General features: G+C 35.0%; 1 protein-coding gene across 7 annotated transcripts in view; it reads right to left on the reverse strand.

Moving 5' to 3' along the window:
- The window catches only part of LOC136032811 (nuclear factor 1 X-type-like), a 138,645-nt gene extending 130,185 nt beyond the window's left edge, over window positions 1-8,460 (reverse strand). For 4 of the 7 annotated variants that reach the window (XM_065713212.1, XM_065713213.1, XM_065713208.1 and 1 more), the window contains exon 1: window positions 8,405-8,431. The gene's annotated coding sequence lies outside the window, so the exon portion shown is untranslated. Of the gene's footprint in view, window positions 1-8,399 lie in introns of all 7 variants that reach the window. The other 3 variants (XM_065713209.1, XM_065713215.1, XM_065713214.1) reach the window with 3 other exon arrangements.
- Window positions 8,461-15,185: the final 6,725 nt, after the last annotated feature.

Below are 15,185 nucleotides of genomic sequence, written 5' to 3' on the forward strand. Positions count from 1 at the left end.
GTAAGTATTTATGTGCACTGGAAATGTAGCAAGTACTACATGTAAGTATTTATGTGCACTGGAACTGTAACAAATATTACATGCAAGTATCTATGTGCACTGGAAATGTACCAAGTACTGCATGTAAGTATTTATGTGCACTGGAAATGTACCAAGTATTACATGCAAGTATTTATGTGCACTGGAAATATACCAAGTACTACACGTAAGTATTTATGTGCACTGGAAATGTAGCAAGTACTACATGTAAGTATTTATGTGCACTGGAAATGTAACAAATATTACATGCAAGTATCTATGTGCACTGGAAATGTACCAAGTACTGCATGTAAGTATGTATGTGCACTGGAAATGTACCAAGTATTACATGCAAGTATTTATGTGCACTGGAAATATACCAAGTACTACACGTAAGTATTTATGTGCACTGGAAATATACCAAGTACTACACGTAAGTATTTATGTGCACTGGAAATGTAGCAAGTACTACATGTAAGTATTTATGTGCACTGGAAATATACCAAGTACTACACGTAAGTATTTATGTGCACTGGAAATATACCAAGTACTACACGTAAGTATTTATGTGCACTGGAAATATACCAAGTACTACACGTAAGTATTTATGTGCACTGGAAATATACCAAGTACTACACGTAAGTATTTATGTGCACTGGAAATGTAGCAAGTACTACATGTAAGTATTTATGTGCACTGGAAATGTAACAAATATTACATGCAAGCATCTATGTGCACTGGAAATGTACCAAGTACTGCATGTAAGTATTTATGTGCACTGGAAATGTACCAAGTATTACATGCAAGTATTTATGTGCACTGGAAATATACCAAGTACTACACGTAAGTATTTATGTGCACTGGAAATGTAGCAAGTACTACATGTAAGTATTTATGTGCACTGGAAATGTACCAAGTATTACATGCAAGTATTTATGTGCACTGGAAATATACCAAGTACTACACGTAAGTATTTATGTGCACTGGAAATGTAGCAAGTACTACATGTAAGTATTTATGTGCACTGGAAATGTAACAAATATTACATGCAAGTATCTATGTGCACTGGAAATGTACCAAGTACTGCATGTAAGTATTTATGTGCACTGGAAATGTACCAAGTATTACATGCAAGTATTTATGTGCACTGGAAATATACCAAGTACTACACGTAAGTATTTATGTGCACTGGAAATATACCAAGTACTACACGTAAGTATTTATGCGCACTGGAAATGTAGCAAGTACTACATGTAAGTATTTATGTGCACTGGAAATGTAACAAATATTACATGCAAGTATCTATGTGCACTGGAAATGTACCAAGTACTGCATGTAAGTATTTATGTGCACTGGAAATGTACCAAGTATTACATGCAAGTATTTATGTGCACTGGAAATATACCAAGTACTACACGTAAGTATTTATGCGCACTGGAAATGTAGCAAGTACTACATGTAAGTATTTATGTGCACTGGAAATGTAACAAATATTACATGCAAGTATCTATGTGCACTGGAAATGTACCAAGTACTGCATGTAAGTATTTATGTGCACTGGAAATGTACCAAGTATTACATGCAAGTATTTATGTGCACTGGAAATATACCAAGTACTACACGTAAGTATTTATGTGCACTGGAAATATACCAAGTACTACACGTAAGTATTTATGTGCACTGGAAATGTAGCAAGTACTACATGTAAGTATTTATGTGCACTGGAAATGTAACAAATATTACATGCAAGTATCTATGTGCACTGGAAATGTACCAAGTACTGCATGTAAGTATTTATGTGCACTGGAAATGTACCAAGTATTACATGCAAGTATTTATGTGCACTGGAAATATACCAAGTACTACACGTAAGTATTTATGTGCACTGGAAATGTAGCAAGTACTACATGTAAGTATTTATGTGCGCTGGAAATGCATCAAGTACTGTATGTAAGTATTTATGTGCAGTGGCAATGTTGGACTGAATTACTTTGGAGCCTAAGCATACTAGGAACCCCAAATAGTAATTTTGTTTATTTATTAGACTTACAGTATTACATTTTATCATAAAATACCAGTGAATCTTGCCACTTCTAAAAAGGCGACGTCCGTGAAGATAGAATTTTCGCTCAAAAGCTTTATAACTTCGTTTTTTTTTTTTTTTTTTTGGTTTTGCAAAAATTAACTCTTTTTATAACTGAGAGCACCCCGTAAGAATGATTATTGTCTTCAAAGATTTAAGTGACAAAAATCTGTATAATGGACAGTAATGTAGTATTTCAAGGTTATTTCGCCGTATCCAAAACAAAAGGGAATCCCTAGCATTTTCATAGTTTTCAATAAAAATAACAAATAAAATAGCAGTTTTTAAGCAACCTTAAGCAATGCTTTTCCTCAAAAATTTAAATAGTCCAAACACGTCCCGAGTAAAGGAAAAACAAATTTTCTGACTGACTACACGTAATAAGTCTCGAGATCAAATTTGAACTTGTGTACACTTCGAACATGTATAAACTTATACACAACGAAATATAGCCGATTTTCCACCTTGAGAAAGAAAACCCCTTCGGTTGAATACGCGCTTCAAGATTCAATTCTAACTTGTGTACTGATTTATATAACGAAGCGTAGCCGATTTTTTATCTTGTATAAAGAATAAAACTCTCGGCAGAATACTCGTCGAAAGACTCGGGATTAAATTCGTGTACTTGTATATACTTTGAACATGTTTAGCAAGTGCATAACAAAGTATAGCCGATTTTTCACCTTGAGTAAAGAAAACAAAATTTCGGATCGAACACACGTCTCGAAATTGAGTTCGAACTTGAATGAAATTCGAACGTATATAACTTGTACAAACGAAGTATAGCCGGTTTTTCACCTTTAGTAAAGAACAAAAATCTTCGGATCGAGTACACATCATAAGTCTCAAGACTGAATTCAAACTTATGTACTTGTGCATACTTCAAACATGTACAAACTTGTGCATAACAAAGTGGACAATTTTTCACCATTACAGAAAAATCAATTTTTTTCTTTTTTTTAAACAGAAAAAAAATCTTTAGATCGAGTACTACACGTTCCAAGATTGAATTCGAAACCATGTCTAGTTTAGCTGAAGTATAGCCGAATCTTTACCTCTTATAAAATGAAAAAAAAACATCTATGTTTTTCCTCCTCCCTAAAAGAAGGAAAAAATGAATGAAAATGAAGTAGGTCCATTGTCCTTAGTATAGAAAAAAAAACCTTCGGATTGGCAACAGGTTCTGAGTTTCAGAATGAAATTCGATCCCAACAACTCGAAATCTATTAATTCAATTTTCCACCAAAGATAATCTTGGAACAATCCCCCTCTTTGATCTTAAAAAATGAGAGGCATACAAAAGGGGATGCAAAGGACAAGATAGCGCTTTAGTTTATAAGGGTAATAGTCGAGTTAAGGGATTAGTGAATATTTAAAAAACAACAATTTTGTTTTTCTCAAAAGGGTTTCTAACTCAGCCATGACAAAAATGAGGAGACAGAATAAGAAACTAAATAAAAAGGAGTCTTTTGTGCTCTAACACGGGCGCAGCAGATAGCAGAATTTTGGAACCGATTTTTTATTGATATGCCCAAAATTAGTTTCATACAATTTGATCAAACGGCTGAAGAGGAGATGATCTGCCTTCAAGTCCTATGCTATTTGAGGTCAAGCGACGATGTCAAGTCCAAATCTCATGAAATAAACCTCAAATGACAAGTTGTTTTGGGTCCCGAGTCACGCAGTGGCTCTGCTTAAATTCGTGTTCAATAAGTTAAAAATTTTCGTTTCTCTTAGCTTGGTAAGCTCATGTAAAGCATTGGTTGTCAGAACTATGCCTTGTATTATGAAAGTGACGTCACAGTTTCCACTATTAGTCCAAATCTCATGAGCTGACCTCAAATGACGAAAGTTGTTTTGGGTCACGAGTCACACAGTGGTACTACTCAAAGTCGTGTTGAACAAGTGTCCGCCACTGATGATCACAAGGTGGGGATGAATATAAAGCTGGAGGAATAGATTTCTAAGAATTTAAAGATTAACAAGAGCTAAGAGCAATAAGAGCTCTGAGTCACAAAGTCCTTCTAAATATCAAAATTCATTAAGATCCGATCATCCACTCGTAAATTATAAATACCTATTTTTTTCTAATTTTTCCTCTCCCTTTAGCCCCCCAGATGGTCGAATCTGGGAAAACGACTTTATCAAGTCAATCTGTGCAGCTCCCTGACACGCCTACCAATTTTCATCGTCCTAGCACGTCCAGAAGCACCAAACTCACCAAATCACTGAACCCCCCCCCCAAACTCTCCCAAAGAGAGCGAATCCAGTACGGTTACGTCAATCACGTATCAAGGACATTTGCTTTTTCTATCCACCGAGCTTCATCCCGATTCCTCCACTCCAAGTGTTCTCCAAGACTCCCCCCCCAACTCCCCATGTCAAAAGATCTGATCAGGATTTGAAATAGGAGCTCAGAGACACGAATTCCTTCTGAACGTCAAATTTCCTTAAGATCCGATCACCTATTTGTAAGATAAAATTACCCCAATTTTCACGTTTCACAAAAATTCCGGTTTCCCCTCCAACTCCCCCCAATGTCACAGGATCTGGTCGGAATTTAAAATTAGAGCTCTAAAGCACAAGATCCTTCTAAATATCAAATCTCATTAAGATCTGGTCACCCTTTCGTAAGTTACATATACCTCAATTTTCAAAATTACCCCCCCCCCCCAACTCCACCAAAGAGAGCAGATCCGGTCCGGTTATGTCAGTCATGTATCTTAGACAGGTTTTTATTCTTTCCATCCAGTTTCATCCTGATCTCTCCACTTTAAGTATTTTCTAAGATTTTTGGTCTTAGAGAGATTAGATAATAAAAGTCCGTGGATCCCCATGGGCAGTGGGGGCTGCATGGGTAGTTTTTTTATTTATCTTGGCAGAACTACATTTTTTTTTCTTTTTACTCCTAACAATGATACCATTGCAATTTATTAGCCACATTTACGCGACATTATTCACTATCCTCAAGTCTTCAAGCTTCCATTCAAACAAAAAGGTTCACAGAAAAAGTGGCTTCATCCCATTTTCTAGTGCTATGATGAGAGAAAGATTAAGATGAACAGGTCATCTTTTATAGATGATAGGCCGAAAAACGTCGTGATTTTAGCCAATCCACCTGGGGGCAAACAAAAGGCTGATCTTCCCCAACACGGTGAAGAAAAGGCCATGATAAAGGATTTAAATGAAATTTGCAATTAAAATGAGGGAGTAGAGAGTAAAGTTTTGAACAAATTAGGGTGGACAAGTAGCTTGGGCCACCGTATTGGTCTAAGGTGGCTTAGTTACCCACAACAGTGTTTTGGAAAGTTTTTTATTTCAGTTCAATGGCTGTTGGTTGTCAGCAGTCTTTTTTTAAGAATTGTTACAAAAATTCAAACTTTAGCATAAAGAGTGAGGTTTTGAGGAAAGTAGTCCCCTCATAGATGGAATGATTTCTGTTTGTTTTGTTTTAATGTTACTCTTTCCTTTCAATTGAAAAAAAGGTTGTTTATTAATTTAATTCCTGATTGTTTTTCATATCATGCCCAGGCTTAATCAAGATACAATGTGGACTACCAGCCCAATAAACATACAATTTATTGCTGTTGAAGTGTTTGTATGAATAATTGAAAATTGGTGGGTAGCTTCCTACTTTTTCAGTTTTCTGCTTGAGAATTCAAATATTGGATTGTAAATAAAATTTTGGACAAGATTTGATTAGTTAATCAAAATTTTTGATGAACACTAATTTTGTTGAATAAGCTTTTAAAAATTTTATTTAGGAAATTTGGGTACAATGATGGGTATTATTATTCATGTGGATAGAAGTTCAGCATGACTTGGTCTTCAATGTGGCTGAAGCCATCACAACTTCCACAATAGTGCTCTCTAATGTAGAAATACATTAAATACATTTAAACATTTTATAGAGGTAAAGAGGAGAATTGCCATTTAAAATCAGTGAAAACAAAGCTCCTGGTAGTACTTATCACCCCCCCCATCCCCCAAGAATTTCCTGGCAAGGCCTATGATTCCCTGCCTCAGCTTTCCCCCCTCTGTGCTGGTTAGCACAGGAATACAATATTTACACAACATAGAAAAAAGATTGTAGCAATGCAAGTGATATTATTACCCCACCTCCTGATACCAATTATAAAGGTGTAGACCAAAATAATTCCATGGAATCAAGAGGGATTATATATCAATTTCTACCTCCCCCTCCTTTCCCAAAATTCATTCTATTACTTACATGAAGGTTCAATGAGAGTTTGAACATACGGGCATTAAAATGCACACTTTGAGACACCTGCATCTTGCCACTCCTTCATATAACTGATGTGTATTTACACATCAGTTCATATAATTTTTGAGAAATATGAGGCAATTCAGGTTAGTTAAATGAAGCTTTAAAATAAATACAATAAACATTTTGTGTAATAAAAAGGGAGGCATCTCCCTGCAGCACCCTTATCAAGGCTTAGTCTAAATGAGAGAGATGATGAATCAATGCCTATCCCCCTAAATCCTTCCCTATATTTATCTGAAGGCTCATGGAGAATTAGACAATTTGGGCATTTAAATATGCTATGATTGCACATGATTGGGCATGTGTTTTGTACTTTCTGTTTTGCTCCTCAATTTTGCATGTTGGGGAATTTTCCAGGGGGGGGTCTGGGAAGAAATGCTGGCTCCTGTCTTTAATTTTATGCCTCAAATAAGAGGAGAGCTATTACGCTCACAGTACAGATACAGCACATTTAATGGAAGCTTGCTCCTTTACATGGTGGTAAGTCAGGGGGAGGGGTTTATTCTCCTATCCATATCTATCAGAATTCTCCTATCCATATCTATCAGAAAGATTACCTTAAAATAACTTTAAATTGAACTTGCTAGCAATAGGATGAATCTTTTGTAGGCTAATATAGGCTAACTCACAGAAAGTTGGAAAACTGGGGCCTAAAAATGCACTTCCCAGCACTTTGAGCACACCCCCTCCCTCACAGGAACACCCACCACCCTTCCTTTAACAGATGGTACTCTAATACTTTAGCTATGATTGTATGATGACCCAATACACTTTTAGAAATGAGATAAGCAGGTATTTATGATTGTTTTGAAGTTGCTTTCAGAATTTTTAAGTTTCTTTTAAATGTGCCCCTGGTCTCAGGGTATGATAATGATACTCAGTAGTTCAATAGTTCAGTAATTAAATCACTGTTAAATCTCTATTAGCCTACATAACCAAGAAAGTATTGCTTAACTAGCAAACTTGTAAAAAAATTCTTAATAAGAATATCACTAGCTTGAATATTTTGGCCACTAATAATGCTGAATATTTTAAATTCACTTATAGTAAACAGTAAAACATAATCATGGAAACACACTTTAAGCTTTAGACTAAGTTTAAAAATGTTGCCTAATACTAGACATAGAATCTTAAAGTTAGAAAAGAAAATATTTAAATCAGGACATGACTCAATTTGGACAGATTTAATATAAGACATTTGTTGTTAAGCACACTCATTGTGGGCCATTTAAATAGGCTTTGCTGTATGGGTTTTCTAACTTTTGTCTAAGTCTAAATGTCAAATAAATTCTGAGCTTGCAGTCAGCCAATCCTAATGACACAATCATTTACTATGAGCTAATATCAATCATCTAAACCAAAGTAGGCCTACATAATATCAAGATTAGGAACATTTGCCCAAATTATGTGTTCTATACATTTAGTCATGTCAACCTTTGGTTCAAATAGATTTAATGCCAAAGAAGCAGCATTGATCAAATCAAGAAATAGAAAAAAAGGAATATATATATATAATTTGGGCTTGATATGTTTGTGCATCACATGGGGGGGGGGATAAAGTAAAGTTTTTGACTTTTAAGAATTATACAAGTAAGTAGGCTATTCAGCAGTTTTTTAACTTTTCATAGGTATTACCTTTTGGGCAAGCCTAACTGCAGACTAACAAACCCTGTCATTCATTCATGTTTAGGAAAGATACAAGTTAATAAAATAAAATTCTCAAGATTAGACACTGCATGAGTACTGGGGGGGTGCCCTAAACTTTATTCAAAAACCCTTTATCTGGAGTTTTACTCCTTTTCCTATTCATTTATGCTTAAAGATGAGCATTTAAATTTGAACGTTCTTAATTAGCTATTTAGAACAACAAACAGATGGCTGAATGGCACCAGTGGTAGAATAAGTCTTGCAGCTTCATTGACTGGTCATACTCTTTTGGAGAGAAAAGAGTTACAAATATGAGAGGTAAAATCTTGTGTGAGTCAATTATCCATAAGAGTAAAAGCTTACCATACCACTTTCAAGAAAAAATGCCTCCAGACTTTAAAATCTTTTTTGAACTTCGAGGGTTTATTAAAATAACAATTATCAGCAAAATTTTCGTCACTTCAACCTTAGAGGCACATACCTGCGTAAGAAGCGTTCAATTACCTAACATTTTTAGAAGTTTGAAATTAAACAAAAAAATATTTTCGTTTATATTGTTATTATTAAGAATAATCTAAGTTAGATGGCAGAAATGGCATGCGCAAAACTTCACCCGTTTAAATGCCCTGTTTTTAAATGCCCTATTTTAAGCCCTGTCTTCATTAGGGCTTTTTCAGGCGTAGTCGGTCGAGGGAGAACAGCTTTTCGTTTACCAAATGTGACTTCTTTCAAAACAAAAGTACTTCAAATGAACTAAACTAGCTTTTAAAAAGCACCAATGAATGTGATTTTAATAGGAAAAAGTTTAATGACAGAATTTAGTAATTTAAGTTATAAAATATATCATCCAAACCCTGAAATCATTTCCTGAAGGTGTTTTTTCTTACATTTGATCGTAACCAAATTTCTTATTAGGTTATTAAATGTCATTTTTTTTTTGCAGTCACCTAGCAACGACGACACGAAATCAGTTGAAATCGACAACATGTGTAGATTGGAAAAACAATTGTAGAGCTTTGAAAAATCTCATTTCTAATGGAAAACATAATGGCTTGTAAAACCACAATATTTACCAAGATGTCCCATAACTCTTTCTTCTTCTACCCCGCAAAATCCAAATCGGACCTTGACTCCTAAGCAACAACCAGGACACTAGCTTTTACGTCCTAAACTTTAATTAAGATCTGGCTTACTGATAGACGCGTAGGGCTTAGTTGAATGCCTACTCTAAAGCGGTAGGCTCAAATCACAAAGTAAATAAGTATTGCAAACAAAATTAGGATAGCAAAAATGCTTAATGAACACCAAACTCGACTTGTAACCATTGTGATTGACCCCTCTTCTGTTTGTACTACACACACTTGTTCCGTCTGTACCACACTACAACATCGTATAGATTGTAAGAAATAATTGCAGAGCTTATAAATATCTTATTTCTGTTGGAAAACGTAAAAGCTTGTAAAACCCCAATATTTACCAAGATGTCAAATAACTCTTTTTTCTTCTACCCCGCAAAATCCGAATCGGACCTTGACTCCTAAGCAACAACCAGGACACTAGCTTTTGCGTCCTAAACTTCATATATATATATATATATATATATATATATATATATATATATATATATATATATATATATATATATATATATATATATATATATATATATATATATATAGAGAGAGAGAGAGAGAGAGACAGAGACAGAGACAGAGAGAGAGAGAAATAGATAGATAGATTGATAGATAGATAGATACATAGATAGATAGATAGATAGATAGCCTTAGTGACCCTCATCACTTTTCCCTGTTGAGGCTGGATTGTGTTGGAACACACCAAAGGCATAACTACAACTCTTACTTTTACCTCATTTAAAGTTTGCTTGAGAATTGACAACCCTCTATGGTAGACATAATGACAATAAAATTCATGGGCTCGCTTTTGTCCCCAGGGACACCCATTCATAAAATATAAATAGGGGAGGGGGCAAAATGTATTTTTATAGCAGGGCAACTTTGCTTCTTTATCTTTTTTCCAAGAAAATATCAAAATTGACACTTTCCAGATCCTGGGGGAGGGGTCGACAGAAAGTCTACTACATATTATCGAGTTTTACACAGATCTATTAACCCCTATCTTCTTGAATATGCCCTGATGACGAGAATTTAGGGATGCTATCCCCCAAGAACGGTTAGACTGTGTCCTGACTAGCAAAAAGTAAAAACTTGCTTCCCAACAAATTAAGTTGTCAGCCAACAAACCCCTCTGGTAGACATGCTAAAAACAAAATTGGGATTCTCCCCTTTCCTAAAATTCAAAATGGAAGTCATATTTATTACAATCTAGCTTTGGATCCAAGATTTATTTTAATATGGCATTTCACAAAATGTGAATAAAATATGCAATCTAGAAAAAGGGGAAAAAAAACGAAAACTAGATAAGGATCATAAAATAAATAAATCTTCTACATGTTACACCTCTGGAACTAAATTGTTTTTACCATCAAATACACCGGAAGAGCAATCTAGAAGAAAGGCAAAACAAAACGAAAACTAGATCTGCGTTGTATGGGTAACGTGAGGTGCTGCAGCAACGTTTGTTTGGCTTTACCGAGCAAAGTGTTGCAAGAGCAACGCTTTGATTTTGTTTCCTCACTTCGATTAAACGCTGAAGTTGTTGATCTGTAAGGATCTTAAAATAAGCAAATCCCCTTCATGTCATACCACTGGAACTAAATTGGTCTTATTATCAAATACACCGGAAACAGATAATAGGCACACCAACTAGCAAAAGTTGTGAACACCTCATTGCTGAAAATGATTATGAGCTAACAGCCGACTATTGCATAAGACTACCCTACATGTCTCACAATTAGTATAGGTCTATTTTTGGTTTCAGTGTCTGCCTTACTACTGAAGTTGTCAATCCCTTTAAACTTTGAAACTGGTACATATTATGAAGGATTTTTTCTACCAAAAAATGGATGACATATACTTTTATCAGCTCATCAAGAGCTATTGACTGCAGTAAAAAAGAAATATCTGTCTTAATTCAAATTAAACGAAAGCTTGAGCGCATTACTTCAGATAGTTCTCTCTGACATAGGCTATAAAACTCCACTTCACTTCACACACTATAGGCTCTGGCTCAAGGACAAGCAAAACCATCAATTCTGGCCCCAGGCAAGAGTTCTAAGAAGCTTTCCAAAATGCAAAGTCATATTCATCAATCCGTCCTAAGGTTGATGCTAAGATTGACTGCAGTAAAAAAAAAAAAATATCTGTCTTAATTCAAATTAAACGAAAGCTTGACCGCATTACTTCAGATAGTTCTCTCTAACATAGGCTATAAAACTCCACTTCACTTCACACACTATAGGCTCTGGCTCAAGGACAAGCAAAACCATCCTTTCTGGCCCCAGGCAAGAGTTCTAAGAAGCTTTCCAAAATGCAAAGTCATATTCATCAATCCGTCCTAAGGTCCACACTTTCCGTAAAAGCTGCAGAGGTTAGACCCTTACCACTTTCTAGGGATAAGCCGAAATCGGGCTGCTAGGAACAAAAAAAAAGACGAAACCAAAGTGATGCTCTCACAACACAATTAGGGAACAAAGGCATATTTTCTAAGAGTTCTTTCCTGGTAATCTGGAATAAATATAGAATTTTGATCTAAGGCTAACAAAGATATAATTTTATTGTACAGTATTCGACATTGCACTATAGTAAAGAAGTTTGCGGTTTTCAAAAACAAGGGGTGGAGGAATTGTTCCCTATGCCCCTCGCCAAAATTGGTGCCCCTGGAACTAGGACAGTTTTATCTTTTGTTTATACTATTCAGTAGACTTGAAAAAAAAAATAAAAATAACAACAAATTTCATAAACTTTATAGGAACTCTACTCCGTTTCAGGATCCTGCAATTTTGATTTTTTTTTTTTTTTAAATAGCTGTTTTTACATTGCCAATATGATAATTACCTATTATGAAAAGGATTAATTATATTCCCATAGGATTTGTTATTGTTAATATTTTGTTGCTGGCTTCAATTTATTCCTTCCTTCTTCCACATATATAAACTGAAACAAATTCTGAATACTGCAAAATTCATTTGTTTTCTCAGGATCAAGAATTAAGATACAATGAAATAAAATATTGTCCATGCTATATCAGTTAATGAAATATTGCGAAAATTGTTCGTTTCTTCACCATCACCTATCGATTAATGACACTTTTCGACTACAAAGATTTTTACTTTGAACATCGTGTTAAATTTTTTTGGAAGTTGCGTTGAAAACATGTTATAGATATAGATCGACGAACATCGGTAGATATTTTATTTGTGAATGAGCTGAAAACTGCTGATATTTCACAGGGAGGAATAGAAACTTCCTTTCGAATAAATTAAAGTAAAATTGTTGTGTTGTAACAACAGTAATATCAATAGACATTGACATAAGATGGGTACAAGATTGCACAAAGCCTCCATTCAACTGGAGGCCCCAGGGACATCTTGCTGTCTGTTTCTAAGCTGCCTTACGCGCTTCATGTAGACTTTAGAAGATGTATTAGTCCCAGTACTGAACTTGTCCTGGGACAATTGCTTTTCCTGAGGCTATAATAATTTCAATAATGTAAAGCACCTAAAAATTGCAACTCGCAATGTTGTAACATTAAAAAAAAAACAAAAAACTATCGTATTGACATTTTGACTTACTAATTCAGAGCTTTTGAAACTCACATCCGAGAGATAGGAAACATGAAATTAAATTAAATAGATTTTCTATAGTCAGGAAGGAAGGATTAGGTACATAAGCAGGGATTAGGGCTCATGATGAATTAAGAAGCTGCTAAGTCTTGTTTAGGTTGGGAATGTATTAATGTTAGAATGCTAGTCGCTCATTTTATAAATAAGAAGTACAGGGTATCAGTCATAGTAGTATATGCCTTTGAATTTTGACGCCCATATCGTTAGAAATAGGGATAAATGATACCCTAGCCTAGGTAAATTTGGTATAGGAAGAGAACACAATAATGGATACAGATTACTGCAATTTTATGCGTATAACGATCTAGTTATAACCAATACGGTATTTGGTCATAAAATGGCCAAAAGTACTATGGTATTCACATGATAATAAAACGGCTAATCTTATTGATTTCGCTATTGTAAACCAAATCAACACAAGATGCTAGGGTATGTAGGAGTGCTGTCATTGATGTCGAAAGTAATGATTACCATCTAGTAGTGCCAAGGTTAATTTAAAGCTAAAATTTAGGAAGTGTAACTGTCTTCCAGGAAAGTATGACTGCCGGTAGACTACAGGATGAGAAGTTGAGAGAAACCTTCCAAGAACAGTTGAATGCTAAATTGAAGGATTTAAGATTTGACAATGTACAAGAGGGATGGAATAATCTTAGTGAAATGTTTTGTGACGCCATTTAGGGAAGAAAATTAGAGATGCAGCTAGGAATAGTGAAAATACCTTGCGTTTAATAGAGAGGAAGAGGGGCTTGTACAAGAACTTTTTCAGTGTTAGATCATATGATAATAAGAGGAATATAAATAAAGTGGAGAAAGTATTAAGATATGTAAAAAGAAGCTGTGGAGTGGAGGCCATGGATAAAATTGCTGAACATCTGGAAGATAAAACCAGACGGCATAATAGTAGAATATTTTATTGTTATGTTAATAAATTGAGAGGGAATAGTCAGTCTGGACTTGTCTTAGTAAAAAGATACGAATGGGGCCACAATTGATGATAAGGAAAGAGCTAAATAGAGATAGGCAGACAATTTTGAGAATATGCTAAACCATGATGCAGTTCCAGGAAAAGATAATAGAAAAGAATAAAAAAGTTTGTGACACTTTGGATGTGAAGGAAGATTTTTTTTGTGAGGAAGCTTTAATAACAGTACTAAAAAGATTAAAAAAATATAAGGCACCAAGTGCTGATAGCGTGGTAAATCAGCTCTTTGAATATGGTGGGTTGGAGGTTAGAGACAAGTTACTGAAACTTATGAAAATAATTTTTGGAAAAGGGGAAGTACCCAGCAATTTTAAAAGAGCTCTAATTAAACTTCTTTATGAGAAAGGTGATAAGAGTGAGGTTTGTAATTGTAGAGGCAATAGCTTGGTCTCTGTAGGTTGCAAATTACTTAGTATTGTGATGATATATTTTAGACCAAGAGATGCTATACATAAGGCTTTAAAAGAAGAATAGTATGGTCTTAGAAAGGGTGTAAGATCCGTCGACAAATTTTTGATTTAAGCATTATAGATAAAAATGCCTCCGAAATCAATGAACTTTTAGAGATTTTGTGAATCAAGGTGCAAGAATATGCCCAAAATCAATATTAAGAAGACAAAGTCAGTAAGAATGAATAATTGAAGGTTAAAGGGGGCCTTGGGTAAGGAGAAGATCGATCGAGTGGACAGCTTCACCTAGTAAAAACGGTAGGGTTGGTGAAAATATTAAAAGTAGAATACCCAAAGCCTAAGGTGTTTTTTTCACAGTTGAAAAAAGTTTGGAAGAATAGAAAGACAAGTCTGCGAATCAAGATTAGAACATTGGAAGCTATAGTGATGACAGTAGTTAAGTATATTTTTGAAGCTTAGGCACTCAAAAAAATGGGGGAGTATTTGCTAGATATTTTTCATAGAAATTACCTACGGATTGTTTTGGGTATCCGACTAACTGACCATATCTCAAATAGTAAGATTCGAGAACAATCTTGTTAAATACTACTTTCTAGGGCTATAATGAAAGGAAGGTTGAGATGACTAGGATATGTTATATGGATGAAAGATGACAGATTGCCATAGATTGTCATCGTCGGCCAACCATGTATGGCCAAACGAAAAGCAAGTAGTCCTTGAATCGGATGAAAAGATGTCATCAGAAAACTTTTAAGTGAAATCAGAACTTACTGGGTGGCTGTAAAGAGGGAGTTGCGATAGAGGAGGAGAGTGCGTAGCTGTGGTGTCCTCAAGTGGCATGATGGTACCGTGAGTTGTTAGTAGTAATAGTAGCACGGAAATAAAGTTGACCGTATTTTAAGAGCGGGAGACAGATTGTTAAATTTAAGGAGTGATTTTAATTCAAAGTTCAATAATTATGATTCTTCTTAAAGATTGGCACATACGTCAATGAA

The sequence above is a fragment of the Artemia franciscana genome, chromosome 11 (assembly GCF_032884065.1).
Source record: "Artemia franciscana chromosome 11, ASM3288406v1, whole genome shotgun sequence".
Taxonomy (NCBI): domain Eukaryota; kingdom Metazoa; phylum Arthropoda; class Branchiopoda; order Anostraca; family Artemiidae; genus Artemia; species Artemia franciscana.